This window comes from Elephas maximus, chromosome 25 (genome assembly GCF_024166365.1).
Source record: "Elephas maximus indicus isolate mEleMax1 chromosome 25, mEleMax1 primary haplotype, whole genome shotgun sequence".
In the NCBI taxonomy this organism is placed as follows: domain Eukaryota; kingdom Metazoa; phylum Chordata; class Mammalia; order Proboscidea; family Elephantidae; genus Elephas; species Elephas maximus.
In genome coordinates, this window is record NC_064843.1 from 8,060,629 (window position 1) to 8,074,092 (window position 13,464).

At 44.5% G+C, this 13,464-nt stretch overlaps 1 pseudogene; it reads right to left on the reverse strand.

Moving 5' to 3' along the window:
- The window catches only part of LOC126067823 (cadherin-like protein 26), a 47,977-nt pseudogene extending 34,878 nt beyond the window's left edge, over positions 1–13,099 (reverse strand).
- Between the last annotated feature and the right edge of the window lie 365 nt (positions 13,100–13,464).

Here is a 13,464-nt window from a genome sequence, read left to right on the forward strand (position 1 = left end):
GCATCATACTTGGCTTTTCTTGGGTTTTAAGCAACATCTTCCCACCCTGGAGGAGTTCATGTATTGCCAAGCAGGCCTGAGAATCAAACCTTGCTCCAAGTAGCTTCCTTCCATAGAAGTCCAAAGAACAAAGCTTAATTTCTTTAGAGCCCTATAAGGTTGGGTGAGTAATGTGATATACCAGCGTGTCATTTGGGGAGTGTTGTGGGTTTATTGATGTCCGGCAGAAAGCTAGGTTCACATTCTAATCCCTAGTACCTATGTTACCGCAAATCACAGATTTGAGCCCCCTGCCACAAAGCCAATACTGAGACGGGGGAAGTAAGCAACAAGAGGCCTTTATTGAACACCGTGTTCAAGAGACAGAGGGGGCTAAATTTCCCCCAGGTTCTGTCTGTCCCAAGAGGGATACAAGAGGGCTTTATAGGGAGAGAGTCAGGGTTTAGAGATTTCCAGGAATGTTGATTCTTCTTTGAGGGGGACATAATGACAAACTGACTTGTTGATATCTTGCAGGCCTCTTTACGCCATCCTGGTTTCAGTCAGAAGATGGGTCTGGGTTTTGTTCAATTATCTCGGGTCCTGATGGTATTGTTCATTGTTTTTGCCACCTCGGAGAGAAACATGGTTTAATCAACAACAAAAAAATCTTGATTACCTTGTTTTTCTACAAAGGAACAATTGTGAGACAGGTCCCAGAACAAGTAATTGACGTTTTCAAAGACTAAAGATTTAATCTAAACTAGAAAATATATTCTCTCTTTAATACTAAAACACTACAGAAAAAATGTATTTTCTCTACTTCACCTATGCCGTGACCTTATTGGAAATAGCATCTATGCAGACATAATTCATTAACCTGAGGTCATTAGGGTGGGCCTAATCCAATATGGCTGGTGTACTTATAAGAAGACAAGACACATAGAGACAGGGAAGAATGCCCTGTGGCAATGGAGGCAGAGATTTGAGTGGTGGGTGTATGAGCCAAGAACACCAAGGATTGCGGGCAACCCCAAAGGCTAGAAGACAGGGATGGGACAGACTTTTCTTCAGAGCCTCCAGAAGGAACCAACCCTGTTGACACCTGGATTTCTGACTTCCAGCCTCCAAGCTTTGAGAGAATAAATTTCTGATGTTTTAAGCCCCCCAGCTTGTGGTACTTTGTTAGCGTAGCCTTAGGAAACTGGAGGATTTCTTTAAAAGTTTCTTTCCTGGTTTAGAACCTGAATTTCAAGTCCCAAACCTGTCTTCTCTAGTAGACCACAGCATGGGGCTGATGCAATGATAAAGAACACCTGAACTCACAACATAGCCCCTGTTGACAGGTACACAATCCCTGAGGATCAGTTATTAGGCCACTAGAGGGATCTCTTGGCAGCTTGTCTCCATACGTTGCAACTGTCACTCATCAAAAACGAAATTAGCTAAACTTTCACTTAAAGCACAATAAAAGAAAGAGAAGTAAATTAGCCTATTTTACTAGCATCCTGCTACTCTATCCCTAAAGGCTTTCAGATACCCCGATCATGTTGGGCTACCAGTCATTAGAAGGAAGACCTGTAACAGATTGCTAAAATCATTACAGAGATGTGCCCCACATCCTGCACTCTGAAAGGTTACAAAATTAACCTCTGTGTCCCACGCATACTTTGAAAACTTGTCACAATGCGTAATGTATATATCTCCCAGAGCCTGGGACAGAGTTGGCTCCAATAATGCTTACCAAATACAATATTCCTGCAAGAGTTTTACAATAAACCAAGCTTAGAGTGTATCAAATTTTAGGTACCATGAAAGATGGTGTTCTTTCTCGATCAATGGGATGGCGAACATTTATTTTCCCATTCTCATGATCTTCCATAGAAAACAAACCAACCTCTGGATATTTACCCACACCAGGTTCACCGGTTAAATGTGTCAATGACATGTTATCACACATATTATCGAACAGCTGGAAGAAGAAACAATAAAAAAAAGAGAATGAGAATAAATTATTATGCAGATCAAGTATCAAGGCTAAGAATCAAAAGCATCTTTAAGGAATGGTACCCCAAAATTCCACATCCAGGGATTTATTTTAAAGAAATGAAGAGATGTGCAAAGACGTGGGGAAAGCATGCTGCCAGCCTTTTGGTCTGTAATAGTGAAAAACTAGAAACAACAAAAATGAGCATCAATATGGAAAGGACCATAAAATGGTACTCTGTTAACACACCCTGGAGTACCCTGCAACCTTTCTGGGTTAGATGACGGCTGTTTTTGTTTTTTAACTTATTTTATGTTATTTTTGTTGTTGTTGCCGTTGAGAATATACACAGCAGGACATATACAAATTCAGCACCTGCTACATGTGTATTCGGTGACAATGACGGCATGCTTTCAGTTGTACCAGCTTCTCACCCTCCTTTTCCGAACTGTCCCTCCCCCACTAACATAAACTCACTGCCCCCAACTTTCCCATCCAATCTTTCAAGCTGCTGTTGTCAATTAAGAGCTATGACTGCTAACCAAAAGGTCAGCAGTTTGAATCCACCAGGCGCTCCTTGGAAACTCTATGGGGCAAGTTTACTCTGTCCTATAGGGTCGTTATGAGTCGAAATCGACTAGACAGCAGTGGGTTTGGTTTTTTTGGTTTAGTTCTTAAAAAACACAATGTGCTAAAGAAGAAAGGTAGGTTGTACAACAATACACACAGATTGATCCTTTTTTTAAAGAAATTCGAATTAGTAAATCTGTAGAAAAGTATCTGGGAGAATGTGCCAGTTTTTACTGTTGATTATCCCCTGAGGCAAAGAGGACAATAATCACACAGCTGATATTTAGGAAGAGCTGAGAATGCTCCAGCTTACTATCCTTCCAAGGCCTAATCCTTCTGCCAAGGGGATGTGATTAATCACAGAGGGAGATGGGGGTGTCTCTGAAGACTAGGTGCTTTACCTCACCAACGAGTTTGGGAAAGGGCTCTGGATCTTCTCCTCAAGCTCCAAGGTGGGGATGACTGACCTTCTCTTGGATCAACATAGACGCCAATGGCTCTCTCCCTGGAAGTTATAAAGACAGCGGTGAGCAGAGGATGGGGATGATGACAACAGCTCGTACTTACTGTGCATTTACTTATGAACAGGCACTGTGCTAACGCTTGGTACATGTTCTCTCTCTACAGCAGCCACCAAAGCTTAGAATTACAAGTCTCTGTTCTCCTGAGAACAATGGAGTTATTCCTAAACCATGGGGTGTGTGCCACCTGATGATTTTACATGGTTGCTGGGAGCCCTGGTGGCACAGTAGTTAAGCACTCTGCTGCTAATCGAAAGGTCGGTGGTTCAAACCCCCCAGCTGCTCCACGAAAGAAAGGTGTGGCCGTTAGTTAGATTACATCCTTGGGAGCCCTACTCTGACCAATACAGTCGCTATGAGTCAGAATCGACTCAACGGCAATGGGTTCCTGGGATAATTTTAGGAACTACACAGACATGGCATTAAGGATTATGGCTTACTATGTGCCAATGCCTGCAGGAAGTAGGCATGCAGATAGTTGTCGAAAGAATGGGACAGTTACTCCCTTTTCTTTATGTCTCAATCTTTCTGAAACCACTTGTCTTGGTCATCTAGTGCTGCTGTAACAGAAATACCACAAGTGGATGGCTTTAACAAAGAAAAATTTATTTCCTCTCAGTCTTGTAGGTTACAAGTCCAAATTCAGGAAGTCAGCTCCAGGGGAAGGCTTTCTCTCTTTGTCGGCTCTGGAGGAAGGTCCTTGTCTTCAATCCTCCCTGGTCAAGGAGCTTCTCAGGCTCAGGGACCCCAGGTCCAAAGGATGTGCTCTGCTCCCAGTGCAGCTTTCTTGGTGGATTGAGGTCTCCAGCTCTCTGCTTGCTTCCCTTTCCCTTTTATCTCTTGAGAGATAAAAGGTGGTGCAGACCACAAAAAAAAAAAGGGAAACTCCCTTTACATTGGATCAGGATTGTCACCTGAGTCAGGGTGTTACTATCCCACCCTAATCCTCTTTAACACAAAATTACAATCACAAAATGCAGGACAATCAGGCAATACTGGAAATCATGGCTTAACCAAGTTAATACACAGATTTTTGGGGGGACGTAATTCGATGACAGCATAGTTGAGAAAGTCTCAGTTCAGTGCCAAGTTAATACACAGATTTTTGGGGGGACGTAATTCGATGACAGCATAGTTGAGAAAGTCTCAGTTCAGTGCCGATAGGCCTTTAAAACCACTTTGTTCACTGAGCTCCCTCTTCAACAGAGGCGGAGAGAAACACACTCAGATTTTCGGCTCAGAAACTCGTCAGGCAAGAGAGCACAGAATTTCACAACACGGTTTTGTTTGATATGATATATATACATATACATATATTTTTACAGCCATCAACTATTTATTACATGTGGAACTTGGTTCTAGCTACTCTGATTTATATTCACAAAATATAAATACACTGAAACCTGTGAGAGCCAGAGCTCAACGGACTCTCTCTTCTTTCCAGGTCTCGCAAGTTTTCCACCTCTGACAGGGTGCAGCCTTACCACTTTTCTACCACCGGTTTTAGTGGAAAATATTTGAATTTTCCTGCTCTGACAGATTTCAACCTTACACAGGTTCCAGCTTTTGGAGGTTTTACTGTATTTTTGAAATTACTTAATTAGAAAGTGAATTGGCCAAAAGAATGACAGTGAGTAAATAATTATAAAGTTACTGCTGTTGTTGCTGTTAGTTGCTGGCGAGTCAGTTCTGACTCATGGCGACCCCACGTGTGCAGAGTAGAACTGCTCCATAGGGTTTTCGAGGCTGTGACCTTTCAGAAGCAGATCACCAGGCGAGGCACCTCTGGGTGGATTCCAATCGCCAACCTTTTGGCTAGTACTTGAGCACTTAACTGCTTGTACCACCCAGGAACTCCTAATCATAAGGTAGCATGACAAAGTGGCAAGAGCTCACACCGGTGGGGTGGGTGACTGCGCCCCTGTGCTGACCCTCACTCACAATGAAAAGTCTGAAGCTGAATGTATTTTAATTCCATAGAGAAGGAAATCATGTGGGCAGACTCCTGGGCTAGCACTGGATGGCTGCTGGCTGGTTTCCACAGATTGCCCATCTTCTAACTGGACACCCAGGGGTCATCTACAGCTCTCATGCAGTCCTTCAGGATTCTAAAAATCTGCATCTAGTAAGTGTTTCATTTTCTACAAGCCAAAAATAGACAGGGCACTAAAGAATCTGAACTTGCAATCCAGTCTTTAAGTAAAGTGTAGACTCACTTGGTTTATTAAGAAATTGAATTCCAATCCACCCTTTATTTGATCAGTAAGATCATCCTTTCCTTGCTGGAAGCCGTTGGCGATATTGATCTTGAAAATAAAAATGGCATTAATTCGTAGGGAATACACTTATCAGAATCAGGTAGAAACTGCCTGAAGTCACACAAATCTTCCAGAATTAGAAAGAAAGGTGGGGGGGGGGAGAACTATATTCATAAGCAAACCCTAATTAAAATTCAGAAAAACACAGAGTTGAAAGTATTTCATTTTGATAAATATAATTTCTTCTGAACATCTCAATTCTCGATTACCACTTCTCTTCTGTAATTAAAAGAGAATTAACCAAATGAATTCTCATGTATTACCATCAATGGTTGATGATGTTAGCTGCTGTTGAGTTGGCTCCAACTCGTGATGACCCGGCGTACAACAGAACGAAATGCTGCCTGGTCCTGTGCCACTGCCATGATCTTACATTTGAACCCATTGTTGCAACTATTGTGCCAAGCCATCTCACTGAGCATTTCTCTCATTTTTGCTGACCCACTACTTTAACCAAACATGATGCCCTTCTCTAGCGATAGATCTTTCCTGATAATGTGCCCGAAGTAAACAATATGGTGGGTGAATTTTTTTGGTTTCTTGGTTTGGAAACCCTGCTGGCGTAGTGGTTAAGTGCTACGTCTGCTAACCAAAGGGTTGGCAGTTCGAATCCGCCAGGTGCTCCTTAGAAACTCTATGGGGCAGTTCTACTCTGTCCTCTAGGGTCGCTATGAGTCGGAATCGACTCGATGGCACTGGGTTTGGTTTTTTGGTTTTGTTCATGTCAAAGATAGCGATAACATCTCTTTCCTGCCATAGGCTACATTTCTATCAATTTATCTAAGGGAAAAGATTTTTTGAACTCTTTGGGTTCCAAAGCCTCAAAAATCTGTCTCTTCAGATAATGAATGCTTCCTGATTAATGTTGGTAGTCAAATTAGGGGCCCAGCCAGGTATATAATTTAAAACGGAGCCAATTGCAGTTCTTGCAAAAGAATGAATAAACTAATTCCATTTCTAAAACAGGTGTAGTTCCAGATGCTCAGGGCTATTAGGAATACATTTACATTCCACCTTCTCTCTGGGCCTCAGTTTCCCCTTCTATAGACTGAGGGGATGAGACAAGATATCTTTAAGGGCCCTTTCAATTCCAAAGCTCTGTAAATTCATTTTACTCTTTTAGCACATAAACGGCTCAGCTGACAGTCATGTAAGAGTGTTAAAAAATAGGTTTGAAATGGTGAATATTTATACTTTTCCACCAAGATGCTTGAAATTTCACATCATTGCGTGTGTTTCCTTTCTCCTCTCATTTTATGAGCGCCTTAGAAATGAACTTGAGATATCACATCTGGGTAATGCAGGAAGCCTGGAAATTGTCATATTTGCAGCAATTATTTTGTAAGTGCTCTTATTATATTTCCCATCCCTGCCAATTTCAGGCAGTTTGTCCAAAGAAGGTATCATTCAAAAGATTTACATAATGTTTCCTGTAATGTGAGGGAGGGGAAGGGGAAGCTCTCTAGAGGCTAGTTTCTCCAGCTGCAGGATCCACCGAACTGTTTAAGAGAGCTGCAGGCAGGCATCACTACTGCAAGGCTCGTTCTAGACTTCATTTAGCAGATGGTGCTAGACTTGGGCCATTTAACCAATGTCATCAGGCTGGTCTGGCTGAGTAGCTGTGGCACTTTGAAGAGAAAAATTATCTGAGTCAATGAAGGCTTTGTGTCTACAGTGGTTACTCAAGAACTAATAAGTCTACGTGGAAGCTTCGAAGCAGTACTTGCCTGAAACACTTGATGTATATCATTGTTGAATGGTAACTTTCATCCCAGGAGAATTTTGGATCCTAGACATCAGTATGTCAATTCTCTGTGGGTGATTTCTCTCGATCTCGGTTCCATACCTCTCTCTGGCTCCAGACCAGGGCTGTCCAAGGGAACTTTCTGTGAGGATGAGAAGTGTTCTCAATCTGCACTGTCCAATATGTGGCTATTGAGAACTTGAATGTGGCTGCATCAATGGAAGAACTGGAATTTTAATTTTAATTAATTTCAGTGTAAATAGCCATTCGTGGCTACCTCACTGGACAATGCAGAGAGCATGGAGTAGTGGATTTCTGGAGCTAGGATGCCTAAGTTCAAATCCTGTCCCACCCCTTGCTAGCTGTCTGATGTCAGGCAAGTTACTTAACTTCTCAGTACTTCAATTTCCCTATGTGTATATATTTTTTTTATATAATGGAGAAAGTAATAGTACCCTCCTGGCTGGACCGTTGTGAGCATTAAACAAATACACACTTACGTTGCCGTTGTTGTTGTTAGGTGCCATCAAGTCGATTCTGACTCATAGTGACCCTATGCACAACAGAACGAAACACTGCCCAGTCCTGCGCCATCCTTACAATCGTTGTTATGCTTGAGCTCATTGTTGCAGCCACTGTGTCAATCCACCTTGTTGAGGGTCTTCCTCTTTTCCGCTGACCCTGTACTCTGCCAAGCATGATGTCCTTCTCCAGGGACTGATCCCTCCTGACAACATGTCCAAAGTATGTAAGACGCAATCTCACCACCCTTGCCTCTAAGGAGCATTCGGGCTGCACTTCTTCCAAGACAAATTTGTTCATTCTTTTGGCAGCCCATTGTATATTCAATATTCTTCGCCAATACCACAATTGGAAGGCGTCAATTCTTCTTTGGTCTTCCTTATTCATTGTCCAGCTTTCACATGCATATGATGTGATTGAAAATACCATGGCTTGGGTCAGGCGCACCTTAGTCTTCAGGGTGACATCTTTGCTTTCAACACTTTGAAAAGGTCCTTTGCAGCAGATTTGCCCAATGCAATGCATTTTTTGATTTCTTGACTGCTGCTTCCATGGCTGTTGATTGTGGATCCAAGTAAAATGAAATCCTTGACAACTTCAATCTTTTCTCCGTTTATCATGGTGTTGCTCATTGGTCCAGTTGTGAGGATTTTTCTTTTCTTTATGTTGAGGTGCAATACATACTGAAGGCTATGGTCTTTGATCTTCATTAGTAAGTGCTTCAAGTCCTCTTCACTTTCAGCAAGCAAAGTTGTGTCATCTGCATAATGCAGGTTGTTAATGAGTCTTCCTCCAAGCCTGATGCCCCATTCTTCTTCATATAGCCCAGCTTCTTGGATTATTTGTTCAGCATACAGATTAAATAGGTATGGTGAAAGAAGAAAACCCTGATGCACACCTTTCCTGACTTTAAGCCAATCAGTATCCCCTTGTTCTGTCTGAACAACTCCCTCTTTATCTATGTAAAGGTTCCTCATTGGCACAATTAAGTGTTCTGGAATTCCCATTCTTCACAGGGTTATCCATAGTTTGTTATGATCCACACAGTCGAATGCCTTTGCATAGTCAATAAAACACAGGTAAACATCCTTCTGGTATTCTCTGCTTTCAGCCAGGATCCATCTGACATCAGCAATGATATCCCTGGTTCCACATCCTCTTCTGAAACCAGCCTGAATTTCTGGCAGTTCCCTGTCGATATACTGCTGCAGCAGTTTTTGAATGATCTTCAGCAAAATTTTGCTTGTGTGTGATATTAATGATATTGTTCTATAATTTCCACATTTGGTTGGATCACCTTTCTTGGGAATAGGCATAAATATGGATCTCTTCCAGTCAGTTGGCCAGGAAGCTGTCTTCCATATTTCTTGGCATGGATGAGTGAGCACCTCCAGCACTGCATCTGTTTGTTGAAACATCTCAACTGCTATTCCATCAATTCCTGGAGCCTTACGTACATATGTATTTAATCCTCACAGCATTCCAGTCAAAAAGGTGCTCTTATTACTCCCGTTTTAGATACATACACTCACACACAAAGTACTTAGGATGCTAAGGGTTAAATAAGTACTTACTACTTTTCTTAGTTACTTACCCAATTATCTACACAATATTTCTACCCGTATATCTCACAGGCAACTCAAATCCGACAAGTCCAAGGCTGACGTCATGACTTGTTCCTCGCACACCTGCCCCTCCTCCCTGACTCAACCAAAGTTACGGAGCTGCTCATTCCAGAGGCCACTCCTCTCTCATCCCCACTTCCAGTCAACCTCCAAGTTCTGTCAACTTTGCTGCCACAGACTTTCAAACTTGCCAGCTCTTCTCGATTTCCAACCCCACTAGTTCAAGTTCCGCTACCCCTCTGTCAGTGTGTCTGTCTGTGGTGGCTTGCATGTTGCTACGATGCTGGAAGCTATACCATCAGTATTTCAAATGCCAGCAGGGTCGCCCATGGTGGACAGGTTTCAGTGGAGGTTTCAGTCTAAGGCAGACTAGGAAGAAAGGCCTGACAATCTATGTCTGAAAATTAGCCAATGAAAACCCTATGGAGCACAACAGAATATTGTCTGATATGTGTTGGAAAATGAGCCCCCTAGGTTGGAAGGCGCTGAAAATACACAGTGGATGCCACAATGGACTCAAGGACGCCAGCAATCAAAGGACTGGTTATGGGTCACCATGAGGCTGAGCTGCCTCAACAGCCACTAACAACAATAGTTCAGATCACCATTGTTGTCTGCAGCCTCCTGGAGTGTTCTCCTGACATGTCTCTCCATGTCCACTCCCATGTCCTAGCTCATTCTCTACACGGAAGCCTGGGGGAGCTTTCAAAAGTGCAGGTCCCATCTGGCCTCAGCATAAACTCCCCTGGGCTCCACAGCTCTCAGAACAGAGTCCAGAGTCCCGGACACGGTAATAGAGTCCAGCCTGCTCTGCCCTCTGCTCACCTGGCCAACCTCGCCTCCGACCACATGACCCTCACCTGCAGCCCTCCAGCCCTGCTTTTCCTGAACAAAGGGCTGGGCAAATGAAATTGGATGAATTTTATTATTATCAGATGAAATAATCAGAGCATAAATACTAACAACATTTAAGATAACTCAATTCAGAGCTTCCCAGATTAAAAATAAAAAAAAAAAAGATGGGCTCTCCTCCTTACCTAAACTCATTCTCTGAAATCCTCCCTCTCTCTGGTCTTCTAAGCCTGCCACAGTCAGAGCTGAGGGTCCGTGGGCTCTCAGGAGAAACAACCAAAGTGGGAGGGAGGTGGCCTGCTCTTCCATGGTCTGTCATTGATTACTGAACCCAAAACAAAGATGCAAACCTACAGGACAAACCTCGGACTTTGCCATTTGGCTTCATGTCAGAATTATAAACCAGGGTGTGGGAAATTGTGGAGAAAACTAGTGAAGCCATAGCAGCCCTCCAGCAGAAGGGGGATGAGATTTTAAATCTAGAGAGCAGATGGGTGGATGGATACCTGAAATGGATGGCAGAGATGGTTATAGGCGGTTATCAAATCATTTGTGTGCGGGGTGTGGGGGTAAGGCATGGAAAGGAGTAGATTACTGGTAGACAATAGAGCAATAATTGAGCACTTACTGGTTGTAAACTCCTTGTTCACTAAGGGTCTGCCATCTTCATTTCTAAGAACAATGGATTCCTATGGAATCACATTCTCTCGGTCTGTCTTGACCCCCTGGAATCCATCTGAAGCCTCTTTCCAGATGGCGAAGTACAATCCACAGTATGACCCCTACTGCCTGGGCTGACCCGACACACCTTTCAATCAACTTGCATGACAGAGGGGGAGATTGCAGCCCTGTTCCTGATGAGGCTAGTTGGGGCCAGGGCAGGAGCAGGAAAAGAATGGGAACAGGGGTTGATTTGCAATAAATCTCAATAAATATTCCAATGCATGCTAGCACAGACTAATGTAACAGGACTCTACACAGTGCTGGGACAAAATAAACATGCTGTCCAATTGAGAACAACTCACGGAAGGTCATAACATGATCATGAAGCTTCTCTGAACACCAAGCAACTGGTACCAAACAAGCCATTGGCTTTCAGAAATAGAGCCCCACTGGAGTGTGAGCGAAGAATGTGAGCAAACAGTTACGTGTTCCGCCGCTAGCTGGAAGGTTGGCGGTTCAAGCCCACACTGAGATGCCTCAGAAGAAAGCTCTCGTGATCTGCTTCCAAAAAACCTGCCATTAAAAACCCCATGGAACACAGTTCTACTCTGAGACATGGGATTGCCATGGAGTTGGAGTCAGCTCAACAGGAACAGGTTTTGAGTGTGAGCATCATAAGAGAGGGATTGTTTCTTTGGTTTGTTTACTGCTCTATCTCCGTGTCTATAAAAAAAAAAACCTAATAAGTATTTGTGGTGTGAGCATTGAATGGGGCCCTGGTGGCACAATGGTTGGGAGATATGGCTGCTAACCCAAAGGGCAGCAGTTCGAATCCACCAGCCACTCCGTGGAAACCCTACGAGGCAGTTCTACTCTGTCCCATATGGTCGCTGTGAGTTGGAATTGACTGGAAGGCAATGAGTTTGGTTTTGAGCACTGAATGAAGATAGCCAACCATTTTCAACGCGACTAGGAAAACAGAAGATGCAGAAATAAGAGCACGTTGGCTGAGCCGCCTGTGCTGAGCACTTTGATGTGTTATAGCATTTACTGGCAGTACTACCAGGTGAGGTAGGTGCAGTTTTTAGCTCCATTTTCAGGTACAAAAATGAATATTAAAGAGGTTAAGTAAAATATCCCAGACCAGTTAAATCTGCACCTCTGGGATGGTGGGGGTTTGGACGTAGCCATTGGTGTTTTTAAAGCTCCTTAAGCACAGCCACCACCCATCTACCAGTGGAGGCTTGGGTGTTGCTAGGGTGCTGAAGAGCTTTCGGGGAAGTTTCCAGACTAAGATGGACTAGGAAGAAAGGCCTGGTGATCTACTTCTGAAAATCAGCCAGTGAAAACCCTATGGATCACAAGGGCCCAATTTGTGAGAGACCATGGGCATGAAGCAGGACTGGGCAGCATTTCATTCCATTGTGCAGGGGTCTCCATGAGTCAGGGCCACATGACGACAGCTAACAACAACAAGGTGGAGGACACCGGGTTAAGTAACTAGCCAGGTCACCAGCTGGATGTGAATGAGCCTGGGTTAAGAAGCAAGGCAACCCAGTCCAGTGCCCACAGTCTTTGCCGCCTAACCGCTGCACTGCCTCCCACCCTCGGCTGGTTTTAAGAGGATGACATCAACAGCAGTATGATAGCCTCATGGGTCTCTCCGCCAGCTCCATCTATGGGAAGCAAATCAAGTGGATCATAACCAACACGTAGACACAACATTAACCCCGTGGACTCTAAGTGCAAACGGAACAAGCCCAGATTTTCTCATATAACCCCAGCATCTATATCCCCATTTGAGCAGTGGCCACTGGGGTGTGTGTAGGGAGGGGGAACTAGCCCTCCCATCTCCATCAGTTCACTCAAATCATCTTTATAGGGGCTGTTGCGGTTTTCTCAGCCTTATGTTAAGCGTGAATAGAAGTCTTTTTAGAATCTCCTGTTTGTGTGGATATAATCTACACAGAAGGGTATACCGTATAAAGCAGTTTTACCCCATCCCCTTAGCGCCCCCGCTACTCCCCGGATTGTGACCCTAAACCCCTCCTTTGCGTACATTCGACAGACTAAAGACGCGCTGTCCCCTTTGCCCAGCAGCACACCCACCTCCTTGCCAGGCTCGCAGGTCACTCTCAGGACCTTTCCCCTCCCTTCGCCCTAGAAGGGGCAAGGCCCACTGGAGCTGTGCTTTCTGCTCCCTGCACCTGGGGCAAAGACCCCACACCTGAGTCCTGGGGGCCATCCCAGCTCACCTGCAGCAGCACCGGCACTGGAAGCAGTAGCAGCCAGGTGTGTCCCCTGGAGCCCATGCCCATGCCAGGATGCCCAGGCACAGCCAGGCCAGTGGATGACAGTGGTCTCAGTCTCATCTGGAGCCAGGACCCTCCTTCCCAGCCCAAGAGCCTTCAAATGCTTACCTGCCACCTGGGCTGCTGCTTTCATCCCTACTCTCTCCCCCCTGTTCCTGACCTTCGTGCGTTTGTCAGGGTGGGGAGGGCTGACTCTAAGCTTTAACCTCACTTGCCAAGTAGAGGTCCCAGGAAGGGTGTGGGGGAAATAAAACTGCCAGGCCTGCACACAAGAGAAGCGGCAGGTGATCTCCTGGGGTGACAGCTGGGTCTCAGGGACGCAAAAGCAGTACTTCTGGGTTTGTTTTGTGGCTGCTGCTGCTGCTGCTGTT